This window comes from Girardinichthys multiradiatus, chromosome 17, assembly GCF_021462225.1.
Source record: "Girardinichthys multiradiatus isolate DD_20200921_A chromosome 17, DD_fGirMul_XY1, whole genome shotgun sequence".
NCBI lineage: Eukaryota > Metazoa > Chordata > Actinopteri > Cyprinodontiformes > Goodeidae > Girardinichthys > Girardinichthys multiradiatus.
The window spans coordinates 5,966,090-5,979,022 of record NC_061809.1 but is presented as its reverse complement, the minus strand read 5'-3'; the positions used below and the strand labels follow the sequence as shown (position 1 = coordinate 5,979,022).

General features: G+C 37.4%; 3 long non-coding RNA genes across 3 annotated transcripts; 1 reads left to right on the top strand and 2 right to left on the bottom strand.

Moving 5' to 3' along the window:
• The first annotated feature begins 98 nt into the window (after positions 1–98).
• Positions 99–1,189, top strand: LOC124882817. Its single transcript, XR_007041998.1, has 3 exons — positions 99–154; positions 903–996; positions 1,130–1,189. It is a non-coding gene; the product is annotated as an uncharacterized LOC124882817 (long non-coding RNA).
• A 6,655-nt stretch (positions 1,190–7,844) lies between these two features.
• LOC124883312 lies at positions 7,845–9,371 on the bottom strand. Its single transcript, XR_007042153.1, has 4 exons — positions 8,936–9,371; positions 8,824–8,861; positions 8,554–8,630; positions 7,845–8,327 (listed from the first exon to the last, which is right to left on the bottom strand). It is a non-coding gene; the product is annotated as an uncharacterized LOC124883312 (long non-coding RNA).
• A 1-nt stretch (position 9,372) lies between these two features.
• On the bottom strand, positions 9,373–11,280 carry LOC124883311. The gene is made up of 3 exons (XR_007042152.1): positions 11,077–11,280; positions 10,460–10,490; positions 9,373–10,384 (listed from the first exon to the last, which is right to left on the bottom strand). It is a non-coding gene; the product is annotated as an uncharacterized LOC124883311 (long non-coding RNA).
• Between the last annotated feature and the right edge of the window lie 1,653 nt (positions 11,281–12,933).

Here is a 12,933-nt window from a genome sequence, read left to right as displayed (position 1 = left end):
TGTCAGATGCTGCCGACAAATGTGTCCTTCTTTGCCTGATTTGAAGGATGTGTTGTGAGTATCCTTCGCGGTCCATCTTTTCCCATGATTAATTGCGGGTCGAAGCGGTTTGGTCAAACAGGGGCAGCCATGGCGGACCACAGTGGCAAAAGCTGTGAGTAAACTGTGAAAAATTACTCTTTCTGTGACACAAATGAACTTTTACAATGTTTTTAGTGCGGGAATATAACTGTGTAGACGTGAAAAATCTGCTTGATTCATCAAGACATCGCTTAATTTCAAACGTGCTCCGACGTGTTCGGAGTTTTCCGCTCCCACCGTAGTAACTGCCGGCTTGCTTCGCCAGCCCTACCGGCGGTGGGGCAAGCTAGCCCGGTAGAGATCTGACCGGACTATCGGCACTGAGCTCCTGCTGCCAGTCATCACAGTGAACGTTAAACACAAGTGATTTCTAACAGTTAATGTTAGTATTATTTTAATGTATTGTGTCATTTGTTCATGTAAGTCGATTTGACATTACAGGTGATATTAAAGTTAACCTGAATAAATGGACGATTTTATGTAATCCTATTGTATCCCTGGAGAGTGTGATTGAGAATAAATAAGCTTTTAAATATTCATTCTTGATGAAGAAATGTGCTATATGTGTTTTTAAAAGTGTATTTATAATTCAGCTAGCATTATAATTCATGATTCCAGGTACAGCTGAAGAGAAATACACTTTCAAATGCAAGCAAATCTCAGTAAAGAAGTGAAAAGTTTGAAAGGGCTTGTTTTAGGCATTTGCATAGAAATATTTTAATATGTTATGCAAATTAAGACAAATGGAAAATTAAAAAAGGCTTTTTTTACACTGATATTAAGCAAGATGTTTTTTTGTTGTTGTTGTTTTTGTTGTTTAGGGACAAAGGAGCAGATGGGCCAGTTTATTAAGGTCAGCGGTGAGAATGAGCACATTTTTCCTGGAGCTAAAAACTCAGCCACCATGGCTTGGAGGTACAATAACAACATTCTTTGCAGTCAGTTTCTGTCCAGTTTCAAAAACTCCTATCTTTCTAACTTTCATAAATATCCATCTAGTGATTAACATACTTCTTTTGGTTTTCCCTCTTTCTTTTTGTGTGTTTAGGACAATTCTGGAGAAGATGTGCCAACAGGGGAAGGTCACCCCCTTGCAGGCCAAAAAAAAGTGGGACTATATGAAAAGGAAATATAAAGTTTGTTCAGAACTTCTCATGTCACTCACAAATAAAAAATATTTCTCAAAGTCTTATTGGTTTCTCTGTTTAGTCAACTCTTTTTTTTCTTCCTTCTAACTTTAGGATTGCAAGTATCCAGGGTCAGGAGAGGGAGTCAGTGAAAAGCCCACTGCTGTCACTTGGCCCTGGTTTGTCCTTATGGATGAGGTGTTGGGACAGAGGCCTTCCACAACACCTCCTGTTCTAATTGCCTCCATCCCTGAGGACACTCCAGGGCCAAGCTTAGCGGGGGACAAACAGATGGAGAAGGAAGACAGAGAGCCAGCAGAAAGGGGTCAGAAAAGAAAGAGGGACAGAGATGATGGAGTTGATCAGGGAGGACATGAGGGCACAAAGAATGGACAGACTGTTTTTCCATCTTAGAGAGAATGGTACCGAAATAAGGTGCTATATAAGAAATAATATTAAGTTTTGTTCAGATAGTTTCTTAAAGTTTTAAGCTGTTCTAATAAATTTCAATATTGTTTTTGTCACCAATGTATTTTATTGCCATTTGACCTAACAATACATCAACTTCATTTAAATTTCTAAACACAGTTTATTTTGAAAATTACAAATAGCATTTTAAACAGAATGTGGAAAAAAACAACATTCAAACAGATCAAGATTACAAGACACAAGGCATAAAATAAAACTGTACAAATATTTACAATGGCGACAGCAGGATCAACCTGAGTGACCGATTCCTGGAAAAACCTCTTCAACAGAACAAAGAGGCAGATGTCTTTCTGAACAGAAAGTGTCTGGCGGTGTGGCTAAATCTCTCGCAAGGTCAGAGACATGGATGGGACGCTGCAACTGAGACCTGTGGTTTGTCTTTCTGGATGGTGAGCGAAGCATCACACAGGTGGTCTGCAGATGTTTGTGATGCCTCTTTCCGCTGTCCACGTCATCAAGTTTAAAGGGCTGGCTGGACCACATCACTAAGATGTAATCAGGAATATGCAGAATTAGAAGATGGTGCTCACAAAATATGACAATTAGTTGTGGGGAAGAAATGTGTCACTAGGTTCATCTATTGCAACTAGGCAATATTTCTTCCCCCGTGTTTGCAACAAATTATGCATGATCTGCAAACATTATTTGCATAGTCAGAAAAATTTATAGTGTAGCATTAATGCTTTACCAGATGTGACATATTCCCCCCTTGACACGTGGGTCTTCCCAATGTGTCACTGTAGCCGCTGTGTTGTATAAATCTTTTGGGAGGATTGGTTTATCTTCTATCTGATAGATGTCATCTTTTTTCTGTGCTCCTCTCTTTAGCCAGGCCTTTATTTCTGTCTTGGGTGCTGACTGTTGGGCGTCTTTCAGCACGTCTGTGTCTATAAATAGCAGATCTGACATTTTCTCTTTAATAGGTTGAAATGAGTTAGTTCTGTCCCTGATGATGTTTTAAAACCTCTATTTTGCCAAATCTTAGCATGGTGATGTACTGATCCGAAAACGTATTGGCTGTCTGTGTATATAGTAAGTATTTGTCCCTCATGTAATTCACATGCTCTTACTACAGCATATAATTCTGCTGTTTGGGCTGAGCATGTATTGGGTAGAGATTTAGCTTCTATTATCCTATCGATGGTTGTTATTGCATAACCAACTCTATTCTTTCCATATTCATCTTTAGATGCTGAGCCATCTACAAACACAACACATGAATCTGGTATAAGGGTTTGAGAAATGTCTTGTCTGGGTTTGGTGTCTTCTTCAACTTTTGCTTTATAAGAATGTGGTTTTCCATCTTCTGCAGTAGGTATTAGAGTACTAGGATTTAAAAGGCACATCTTTTTAGAGTTATGTTTGGCTGTGATAATAATAGCGATGTCAGTGTGATATGCCTTGCATGTAGCGTCAGGTGCTTCTCTTAATATTCCTGACTTCAACATATCTTGTATTACTGGCTTAGTACCTTCTTCAGCTTCTGGCTTTAAGGGGTATTGATGGACTAATGGAGTTTTTCAAATATTAGTTTAACCTTGTATGGTGGGAACCCCTTTATAAGTCCTACATCAGTTGATGATTGGGACCACAGTTCAGGTGGGACAGCAGCTAGGGCAGGATACATGTTGCTCTCTTTGCTCTCAGCTAAGCCCTGTATTTGTCCCTCTGCCTCATCTAAATGTGTCCTTGGATGGACTTTGACTGTCCACGCCAGAGTGAGTTTCCAGATTCCTGTATTAGGATCCATTTTCGACAGTGTCAGTGCTGTTCCTGCAGAGGTTTAAAGCCTCTGTTTTTCCAAATTCTTATTATTCTTTTTTATCATATTTTATATGTCCTTATTACATTTAAAAATGAGATCACTATTTTTGGTAGTTGCTATTATTTTAAATAATGCTTGGTTTAGTTCTTATTAAAAATAAAAAATAAAAACTCACTCACTGATGAACACAAAAAATGAAGGGCATATTATATCTTATAATCTTACCCAGTTTTATAGATACAACATACAGTTTCAGTCAGCTTTGTATTTAATTCAAGTAACTAAAGTTTGTTTCAATTAACTAAAGTTTTATCTATTTCAGTCCAGTTCAGTAATTCTGTTAAGGTTAATTTCATCTTATGTTAAGTTTGAGTCTAATTCAATCATTTTGAACCTGACTGGAAAAAGTCTAAACATCTGTTAAAATCTTTTTGTTTTACCATAGAGAACTGACCTAATATTATTATGGTGCTGTTGAGGACTCTAATTTTTACATAACATGAAACAGACATTTATTTCACAAAAACAGAAAGTCAAACACAGACATTTGGCCACATGAAAGTTTAAATACCCTGTTTGTAAAAGAATTGTGAAAAATTGAAGACGTATCTATGAACTTTCTTATGGTTATCAGTATTTTTAATACAGGTAGAACCTTTGCCATTTTTATATGATTTTTCGGAAAAGATTCTGGAAACCTTATTAAGATATAAGTTTGGCAATGATCATCTGAACATCAGACCTTTATTGGCGCTTTTAAGGTCCCTCAAAGATGCATTACAATGAAATCAGTCATTCCCATTCACACACATTCACACACTACTTAATTATTTCTCTGTCAGAGTAATTTTCTTTGCAAAAAGTTGAACATAATTTGACTTCTATTATTCTTAAAATGCACATTGTTTCCTCATAACCCCTTTTGTTTCCACTAGGTCTGTTTTGAACGCTTCAATTCTTTTTTTTTTTATTCACCAAGAATCAATAAGGTGGTCTTAGTGGGGTCCACCTTAACGGTATTGTCTGTTGGGTGTCATGTTATCATTGTCAGGTCAGTGAGGTTCATAGGTCAGTCTGAACCTTGGTCATTTGGTCTGTGCTCATAATGTTTCATAGATCCAGCCTATGATTAGTCAGCAAAAACTTCCACCTATAGGAGAAAAATTGATTGTTAATGAATGAGCTGCATTTCCTAGGAACACTGTCTTCCTCCTGGATGAGCATCACCTGCTGAAAAACTTTCATCATTGTTTGTTTCACATATTCAATCAGATCTTTATATTATATCAGTAGGTGAAGTTGTTAGTATCTCATGTAGACTGACATATACTGTTGCATTTGAAGAGGATCTCAGATTAAATAAACATAGTTAGAGCTTCAATCCAGGTTCATTTTGTGTCTGCAGACTTTAGCCAATTTTTCTTTTTTTTATACATAAAGAGCAAGATTCAAAACATTTTCAAAAGGCAGATTGTGGCAGAATGTAGACAAAACTTCTTATTGATTGACAAAATAACATTCAAGCACACAATCACCATATTAAAAGGCTCTACTTCTAGAGAATCACTAAACTTCTGGGGTCCGGTTTTGGCCCGCGGACCTTGAGTTTGACACATGCAGGGTAGAGTTACAATTTTTTTTTTTTTCAGACCTTTCAGCAGAGACAGGCTTCTGCTGTTTGCAGAAGTTTTATCTTTGTTTTCAGGCAGCTGCATCTCTTTGTCAAGGTTGTTTCACAGAGCTGAAATTTAACTTCTCTCAAAGAGGAAAAATCAAGAATGCACACAATCTGAGCCAAATATGGAATTATTTCCCTGTAAAATGAATCTTTTGCATTTTATCATGATATTGTTGGTTTTATAACACCATAGAATGATTTTTAAAGCACCTGTTTCTCACTAATGCTTGCCTACAAAATCTTTTACTCTCAGATTACTTCTTTAACAACATTCTGTTCTCCCTTCTCTAGTCATTGTTCACTGGGTTGTCCAGTTGGACAGTTTCCATGTTGTCCACATTGTCACCTCCTCTTTTAACTTCTTTTACCACGTCCTCTAAAACCATCTCTTAGTCTTTATAATTTGGGGCTACCTTGGTATTCTAAACTGGGATGGGTGGCGGTCCGCCCCCCTTTATTTGTTTTCAGTTAAGCTGAAAGTTTTTTTCTGTGCTTTTCTTAAGGCATCAGTATTATGGCTATGTCAGTTAAAGGCTGCTCTTATTGTTTTTTTTTTTAATTCATCTTTTTGTTTTAATCTGTTTATCAACTGTGTGCACTCAGGGACTGAAAAGTCCCCTTTGAAATTATAATCTGGCAAGGTTTTTTATTGTCTCTTGAATCTTTTGAATGCATAATCTCCAGTTTAAGATCCCCGTGTAGTTTTAGGATTTCAGTGATAATTAAGTTACCTGAAAATCCGTATTTTTATGCCATCGTGTACATATTTCTGTTAAATCAGAGCTTTTTCTCTGTCCCTTCCCCATTGTTCTTTGTTATTTTTCTCTTTTTAGTTTTCATTATTTCTAATTTTAGATCCCCTTGTAATTTTAAGACATCCTTTGTATCTAATTTGCCCAAAAACCCATGTTTTTTATTTTTTATCTATGACAGATCATACCTGCTCCTTTTACATAGTTCTCCATAAACTTTACCTCCCCTTCTAAGTCAATTAGTTTACTTTGTTTCTTCCCCATTATGTTTTATGTTAGTTTAATTATAGTATAAATGTCCCAGATAAAAGGTCACTGGCATGAGACTTTAAGGAGAGGACATTAACACGGCCTTCTACTGCGACTAATTCGCAGCGGTGTTAATTTTCTGGAATGAAATCCGACCTGAATCTCCAAAGTCACCAGTACGTAGTTTTAATCTGGGCAAAAGAAAACACAGGACTAGCAGAATCCTGCTGATTCTATTAAAATGCTTAGTCCTCCATACACACACAACACAGTTAGTTTCAGGTACCTTGTAATTTTTCTAAGTTAACTTGGTGTTATTTTATGAGCTCAATTTACTCCGTTCTTTTTACTTTTATAGCGCTTATTCTATTCCCTCGCAGGGGAATAACCCTTAGTCGTTTTATTTGGCCCCCTTCTTGGCGGGGCCCTACCTTAATTTGTCACTATTCCTTTCACGGTGGAATAAAACCATCCGAATGCAGCGTCCTTACCGGCGACGCACTACCAACGACTGTTAAGTACTTTTCCTATGAAATGTATTTTAAAACTGTCTCACCTCGTAGTTGACTTCTTGGTGACTCTCTGGACCCTGTGAGAGTCACCCCGCGCCGAGGAAGGCGATAACCCACTGGCCAGGTGTGAATTCACACACACCGGGACTTTCAGCCACTCCGGCTAATGGAGGCTGTGCAGCGGTGCTTCACTCGACGTCAGGCTTCCCCCACGGATCCCAGAGTCACTGTTAAAGCAAAGAGAAATAAGGTTATTGAATGAATCCGGCTTCGAAGGACCAATAAATGTTAGGTATTATTTAGTCAACTCAGAGGTAAGAACGATACAGTCAGAGTTACTTGCAGCAAGGGTAGCCCACTTTGCAGTGAAACTACAAAGTTTTTGACACCCTATCTCTTTATTTATATGCACAGTTCAACAGACAGTTCAACACTTTGTGTTGCAAGGCACCTGCACTATGCCTTCCTCCCTGTGTGTGTGTGAGAAAGAAAGGAGGCTGGTTCACACAGAGATAACAATAATCTCACACACACAGGGAGGAAGGCATAATGCAGGTGCCTTGCAACACAAAGTTTTTACATGAGTGATAACAAGTTTTTGCACCCATCCAACATATAGACACAAGCTTCAGTTTTTCAATCTAGTGGTACAAAACGATACCTGCTCAAATTCTAACATTTATAAAAGGCAGGGATTTTTCTTGGCACTTGTCCTATCAAAGTGAAAGTTTTTATCTAATTTGGACATATAGTAATCCTACACTAGCCTGTATGCACAAAAATATAAAATGTAATAAGATTGTCCAGTATTAAGGTAATTTATGAAAATGTTGCTTCATTTGTTCACAAACTGCAGAAACATAACGATACTGTCTTGGTCAAATGTTAGGATTTCCAAGAGCCAGACATTGACTGGGATGTTGCAGCAGGGTACAGACCAGATGCGGAAGGGGTAATTGTGGTCCCAGAGTTTGGCAATCCTCTCACTGAAGAGCAGCACACTGAATTACAGTTGCTGTTGGCTCAACATTTAGGGCAAACAGACACTAAAGAGCTTTATCTGTTGTGCATAGAATATGTCAATGCTGTCTTGTCAGATTAATATGTATTTGAAATAAAAAGATCCAAGACATGATTTCCAGTGTTTTATTATTATTATTATGAAATACACATATACATACCTGTTTTACACATTTCAATGAACTAGATTTTTTTGTTTCATATACAAATTTGGCTGCCTAGCCCCAAAACATTACAAATCTCACAAGACTAACTGTCTTTTTAAAACTAAAGTGAGATTTAAAACTTTTGAAAATAATCCAAAACTAGGAACAGCCCAAAGTGTTGGTCCTGTTAGCACTTAGTGTCTGCTAAAATCAAATCCAGCACAGACTGCCTGTGTAAGAATATTTTCAAAATCATCATATGTTGTCAAGTGATGTGTCGGAAAGATGATTGCCACAGCACATGCATTGACAATAGGGTAGCACAAAGTGTGTGACCCATACCGGGAAGTACAGTCGTGATCAAAATTCACAGTTATCCGATATGAATCTTGTTCAGCGTCTGTTAGTGGCACATGTGCCTGGCCTGAAACCCACTGGAAGAAACCTTGCACTGACAAATGCTTTGCTCCACAACCATTAGATGGGCTCCCATCTTGATTCTCTGTTCCTGGAGGGAAAAAAATAATGTCACAAAAATACCATACATTTTTGTTGCACCCTTATGCACCATGTGTGAGCTAATGAATGTACAATGCGAAATCTGCTTCTCAAACATGTATTTACATATGAAACTACTTCATTTTTCTTTGCAAAATAGGAGATTGTTTTCTGGAAAGTTTTTTTTTTAGGGTAACAGAGTGGTATTTATGAAGTGGCAAGTGCTCTGTAGCTACCTTGGCCTTCCAGGTTTTGCAAGAAGTCCTGCAAAAAGTCTTACATTTTTGTCAGATCCCACTGGAGAACTGGGTGCCTACAGGAAAAATGATAATACACGTGTAACATATGAAAAGAAAAAATATCCTTTAGCTAAGTACAGCACTGCTATATATTTACACTGACAGCAGAGTTCTCAGGATTAATGGTCACCTATATAATTACAGATGATCAATATTAGAAATAAGGTATGGGAGATACAATGACTTTAGATTTGATTAAAAACTCACAGTTGTATCATCTTCCAAGACTTTACTTCACGGTCACTCTAAAAGACAAATCAGTAATAAAGTGTACACAAATGTACATTCACACATCAAACATTTTGTTTATATCATATACCTCATTGATGTCTGGTGTACTGAAGCAGGTCTGTACATGAACAGAGAAAAGCTGGAGTGGGATGTGTTCATGACACGAAGAACATCACGCTCTAGGCATGGCCTGGAACTCCTTTGCCGTAAAAGGGAGGGGAGTTGTGTCCAGCACCTGTTGTATATGCATTATATAGAGACACCCACGGCCTCCCCAGGTCTTTACAAGACTGCTGCCTGTATACCCCATTTCTTCTGGGGTGATGACATTGAGCTTTCTCTGGCCCAATCCTCATATTGTTAAAAATTTACAAAATATTGTTAAAAATTTACAAAATCATTAACCCCTCACATACATAAATTAAAAATATCAAGTAATATTATTTATTAATATTTAGGTTTTGATTTTACCCATAGCTTTATGGATTAACCTTCTAGATCCTTCATTTTTGGATATGTCTCACAAAGAATGTCTAAGATCTGTCAAAAATCATATGGAAGATAACTACATTAAAATTGTTTAGCAAACATTGTACTTTGCGAAAATGGTACTCAGAAACAGATTAAGGCAAATAAAAATAAAAAAGAAAACAGACAAGTGTACAGATAAAATATACCTGATGGTCTCAACAGTGTGTAAATATTATATGTTAAAAAAAGTAGTATGCAGAAACATCAGAGGGTGCTGCATAAGGTACTAAGCAATTGGAAAGTGCAAGCAAAGACTTGGTGTTCTCCTGCTCCCATTAAAGAATTTGCAGAGAATGATGATGATGAAAATACCTCCTTGTGATTTCCATCCTCAGGAATTTGAACTGTCTTCTTTCCTAACCCAGCTTGAAGAAGGGTTAGCTCCTCAGAATGTTTTGATGTTTTTTCTGTGGGTTTGTGTAAAAGGAAAAAAAGCCACCGGTGTTCTCTTTATTCCTGCCCTCTTTACCGCCTTTCCCTTTTTGTCTTTAAAAAGACCTGGAAAACATCTTTTAAAAAAGAATGGACAACTTCAAAGTTAATTAAGAGCTTCACATATATTCTCCACTCTTGGAGAATTTGTCAAAATACAGCGATATAACACATCCTTGGAAATGTATTTCCAAACCCGGCCATGTTTCGCTGAATTGGGGTGGAACATGAGGGTGCCTCACTAAGTCCCTGTCGTCCTGTTGCCTCTCCCCCTGTTTCCTGTCCCCTGGCTGCCCCAGCAGGGCTCTGTCCCTGAACTTAATTATACAATACATTACACATGAATAATATTAGCTGTAACATTAACAGCAGCAGTGCTGCCTGCACAATAACGTATTAGAGCAGTGGTGCCAGATTGCAACAAGTATTTTATACATTCAAAACACATTCCAAATAGACTATTATATGTAAATAATAACCATGTTGTGTACAGTGCTCTATTTTACATACCAGCTGGTTCACTTGCTGATCGCAGCATAGTTAATACATTTACGGCCATGCTCCGCAAGTGCTCCTGAAACAAAAGTACATCATTACACCCACATTTCCAGATATTTATCTTAGTTCCCAGTAAATGTAATGTAATTACCTCCTTTGAATCAGTCATTTCCTTAACTAATCTAAAAAGAATAAAAAACATGAGCGCAGAGATTAAATAAAGTACAGAGAAACAAAACATGAAACAGTATACAATTACAAGATTAGTCCTATTTTTCATGGGTTTGATGTATTAGCTAGTTTTTATTCATATAATGAATCTCTGTTTAATATAGGGGATATAAAGCATAAGTAGAATTGATCATATTTAAAGATATACCAAAAGTGTCTGCATTACAGTCTATTCCGTGTGTTTTTTGGTTGATATTATTTTCAAATAGCAAGAGATTAGCATGTGCTTAGCCCATGTGTGGAAAAAATGTGCCATAGGTTTTAAGCATATTATTAACGGCTTGCAAAGACTTTAATCCTAGTGCTGTAATTTATTTGTATAATTTCTGTATTTGTCACTCAATATCAACTGGAGTTTTGGGTGGTTATAGCCCTTGTATCCCCTGCTGATTCCCTTCGCAGAAGGCAGCTAAATGTTAGCTTAACCTATTAGCTACTGAACGTTTAACCTGTCTTTTTCCAAACCAAGTAATATTGTGAATTGTGAATAAATACATGCATAATGTTCTATGATAAATTCATAAAGCCCTTACTCACCAAACTCCGATTTCCTGAAAAACGTTTTCATCTCAGATGCATTAGCTGGTCACGGTTAGCAACAGGGGTCATGGGGCGGGGATAGCGGAAAAGTGGCCAATCATAGGCAGGTAAATGTCTTTTTTCTTCTAAACAGCCAAATGTTTCACACGAGCGCGCAGGAGTAATCCACGTGCGAGCAGATTGATACACCGAGAGCACAGAAAGGAGCATCTCTGGCGCGCCTGTGTTGACTTTTGTGCCTGCAGCATAGAGTAGCGCTCGTGGTCATTGGATTGTATGCGCATGGAACGTAATCCACGCCCTCCTGGAATTAAAATGAGCTGCTCGTGATCTTCTTTATTGCTCCTATCGGGTTTTGGCGTGAATTTGACGCCATAGGAAAAGCACTTAGAGCAGACATGAGTGATAAACAATACAAAAGTTTTCAAACCCTAACAGTCCCCCCTTTTTTTATCACGAATAAAGTCATTATGATTAGATACATGTAAAAGAAAACACTTTGTGTGATCGAAAAACCCACGGATGGTAAGCAGATTATATTGTGGGAAAAATACTCAGAGTACAATAATAATATAATAAATCAAAGAAAACAAAATGTAGGAAAAGTAAAAGAATTAAAACAAGCCTTGTTCATGTCATCATTGTACTTTTTCTCATTCCACTTAAATAGCAACTTCTTTCGATTTTCTGCTATAAAGTCATTTTATGAAGTACAATTATGAGTACACTCAGGCGTCAAAGATATTTTCATTTACAACATGTCATAGGAGTAGTGGTCTTTATTTTTTAGCTCGGTAAAATAAACCTTTTTTGTGTCATCATAGTCATCTGTCTTTGGGTTCAGTGTGGTGTCAACATTTACACACAGTATTTAAAGAGTATGTGGTGTTATCTCAACTTAAAAGAGTTTGTGCTTTACGACCCTAAACCGTCCTTGGGTCAGGGGTAACAGACCATCTGCTGGTTCCTGAGACATCACCCAAAAGGAATGGGTTTTAACCATAAAAACGTCTGATCCTGGTTTTTACAGCTTCCTCCTCTAACACAGATGTTCTGAAGAAAGAGAGGTAACCTAAAGGTTATACACTTTGGAACTCCTTAGAGCACTTAATACAAGGATTTCCATTACAACTCCTTTCTTCTGATTACAAGGTAATCACAATTAAAAGGAAAATTCTTCAAAACCATCACCCCTCTCAGTTAACAGATAATCCAAAGCCATTCCACTTTGCAAACTCATCGTTCTAAGAGCTTGCTGCTCCTTGGTCAGAACAGTGAAACCTTCCTCTCTAATAATGGGCTGATTGAATTATAAGTTGTGACTGTAGGTAGTACGTGAGCTAGATAACAAACTCCAGACCAATTAGCAGGCAGATACAGATATAATCTATTTCCACACATCCAAACCATGTTCTTAGGACATGAGTACCCATCTCTACTAGGAAAAGTAATAAGAACCCTGGTTAATTTACCTGCCTGGCCATACAACTTACTTCCATTCGGTAAGGCTGTAAGATTAAAAGTTAACACAAAGGGATCTGGGACCAAAGATCCTGAAATGGTAGAAGCAGCAGTTCTGATAGGACATGACTCAAATTTATGTCTGTTGATTAAAGGACATGATACTGATATAATAGTTTTGCAACCTTCTGTCTTTCCAAGGAAATAAGGTGTGTTTTCCTCCTGTGCAATACAAATATCTGTACCTATATCTGGATATCCAATTGATTCCTATTACCCCAAAATCTATAAAGAATTCCTGTAGTAGCACATATTAAATTAGTCTCACTAGAAAATCTACTAACATTTCTGCTTTGCCTTACAATATAATTCCTCACCCAAGGAAAACCAACC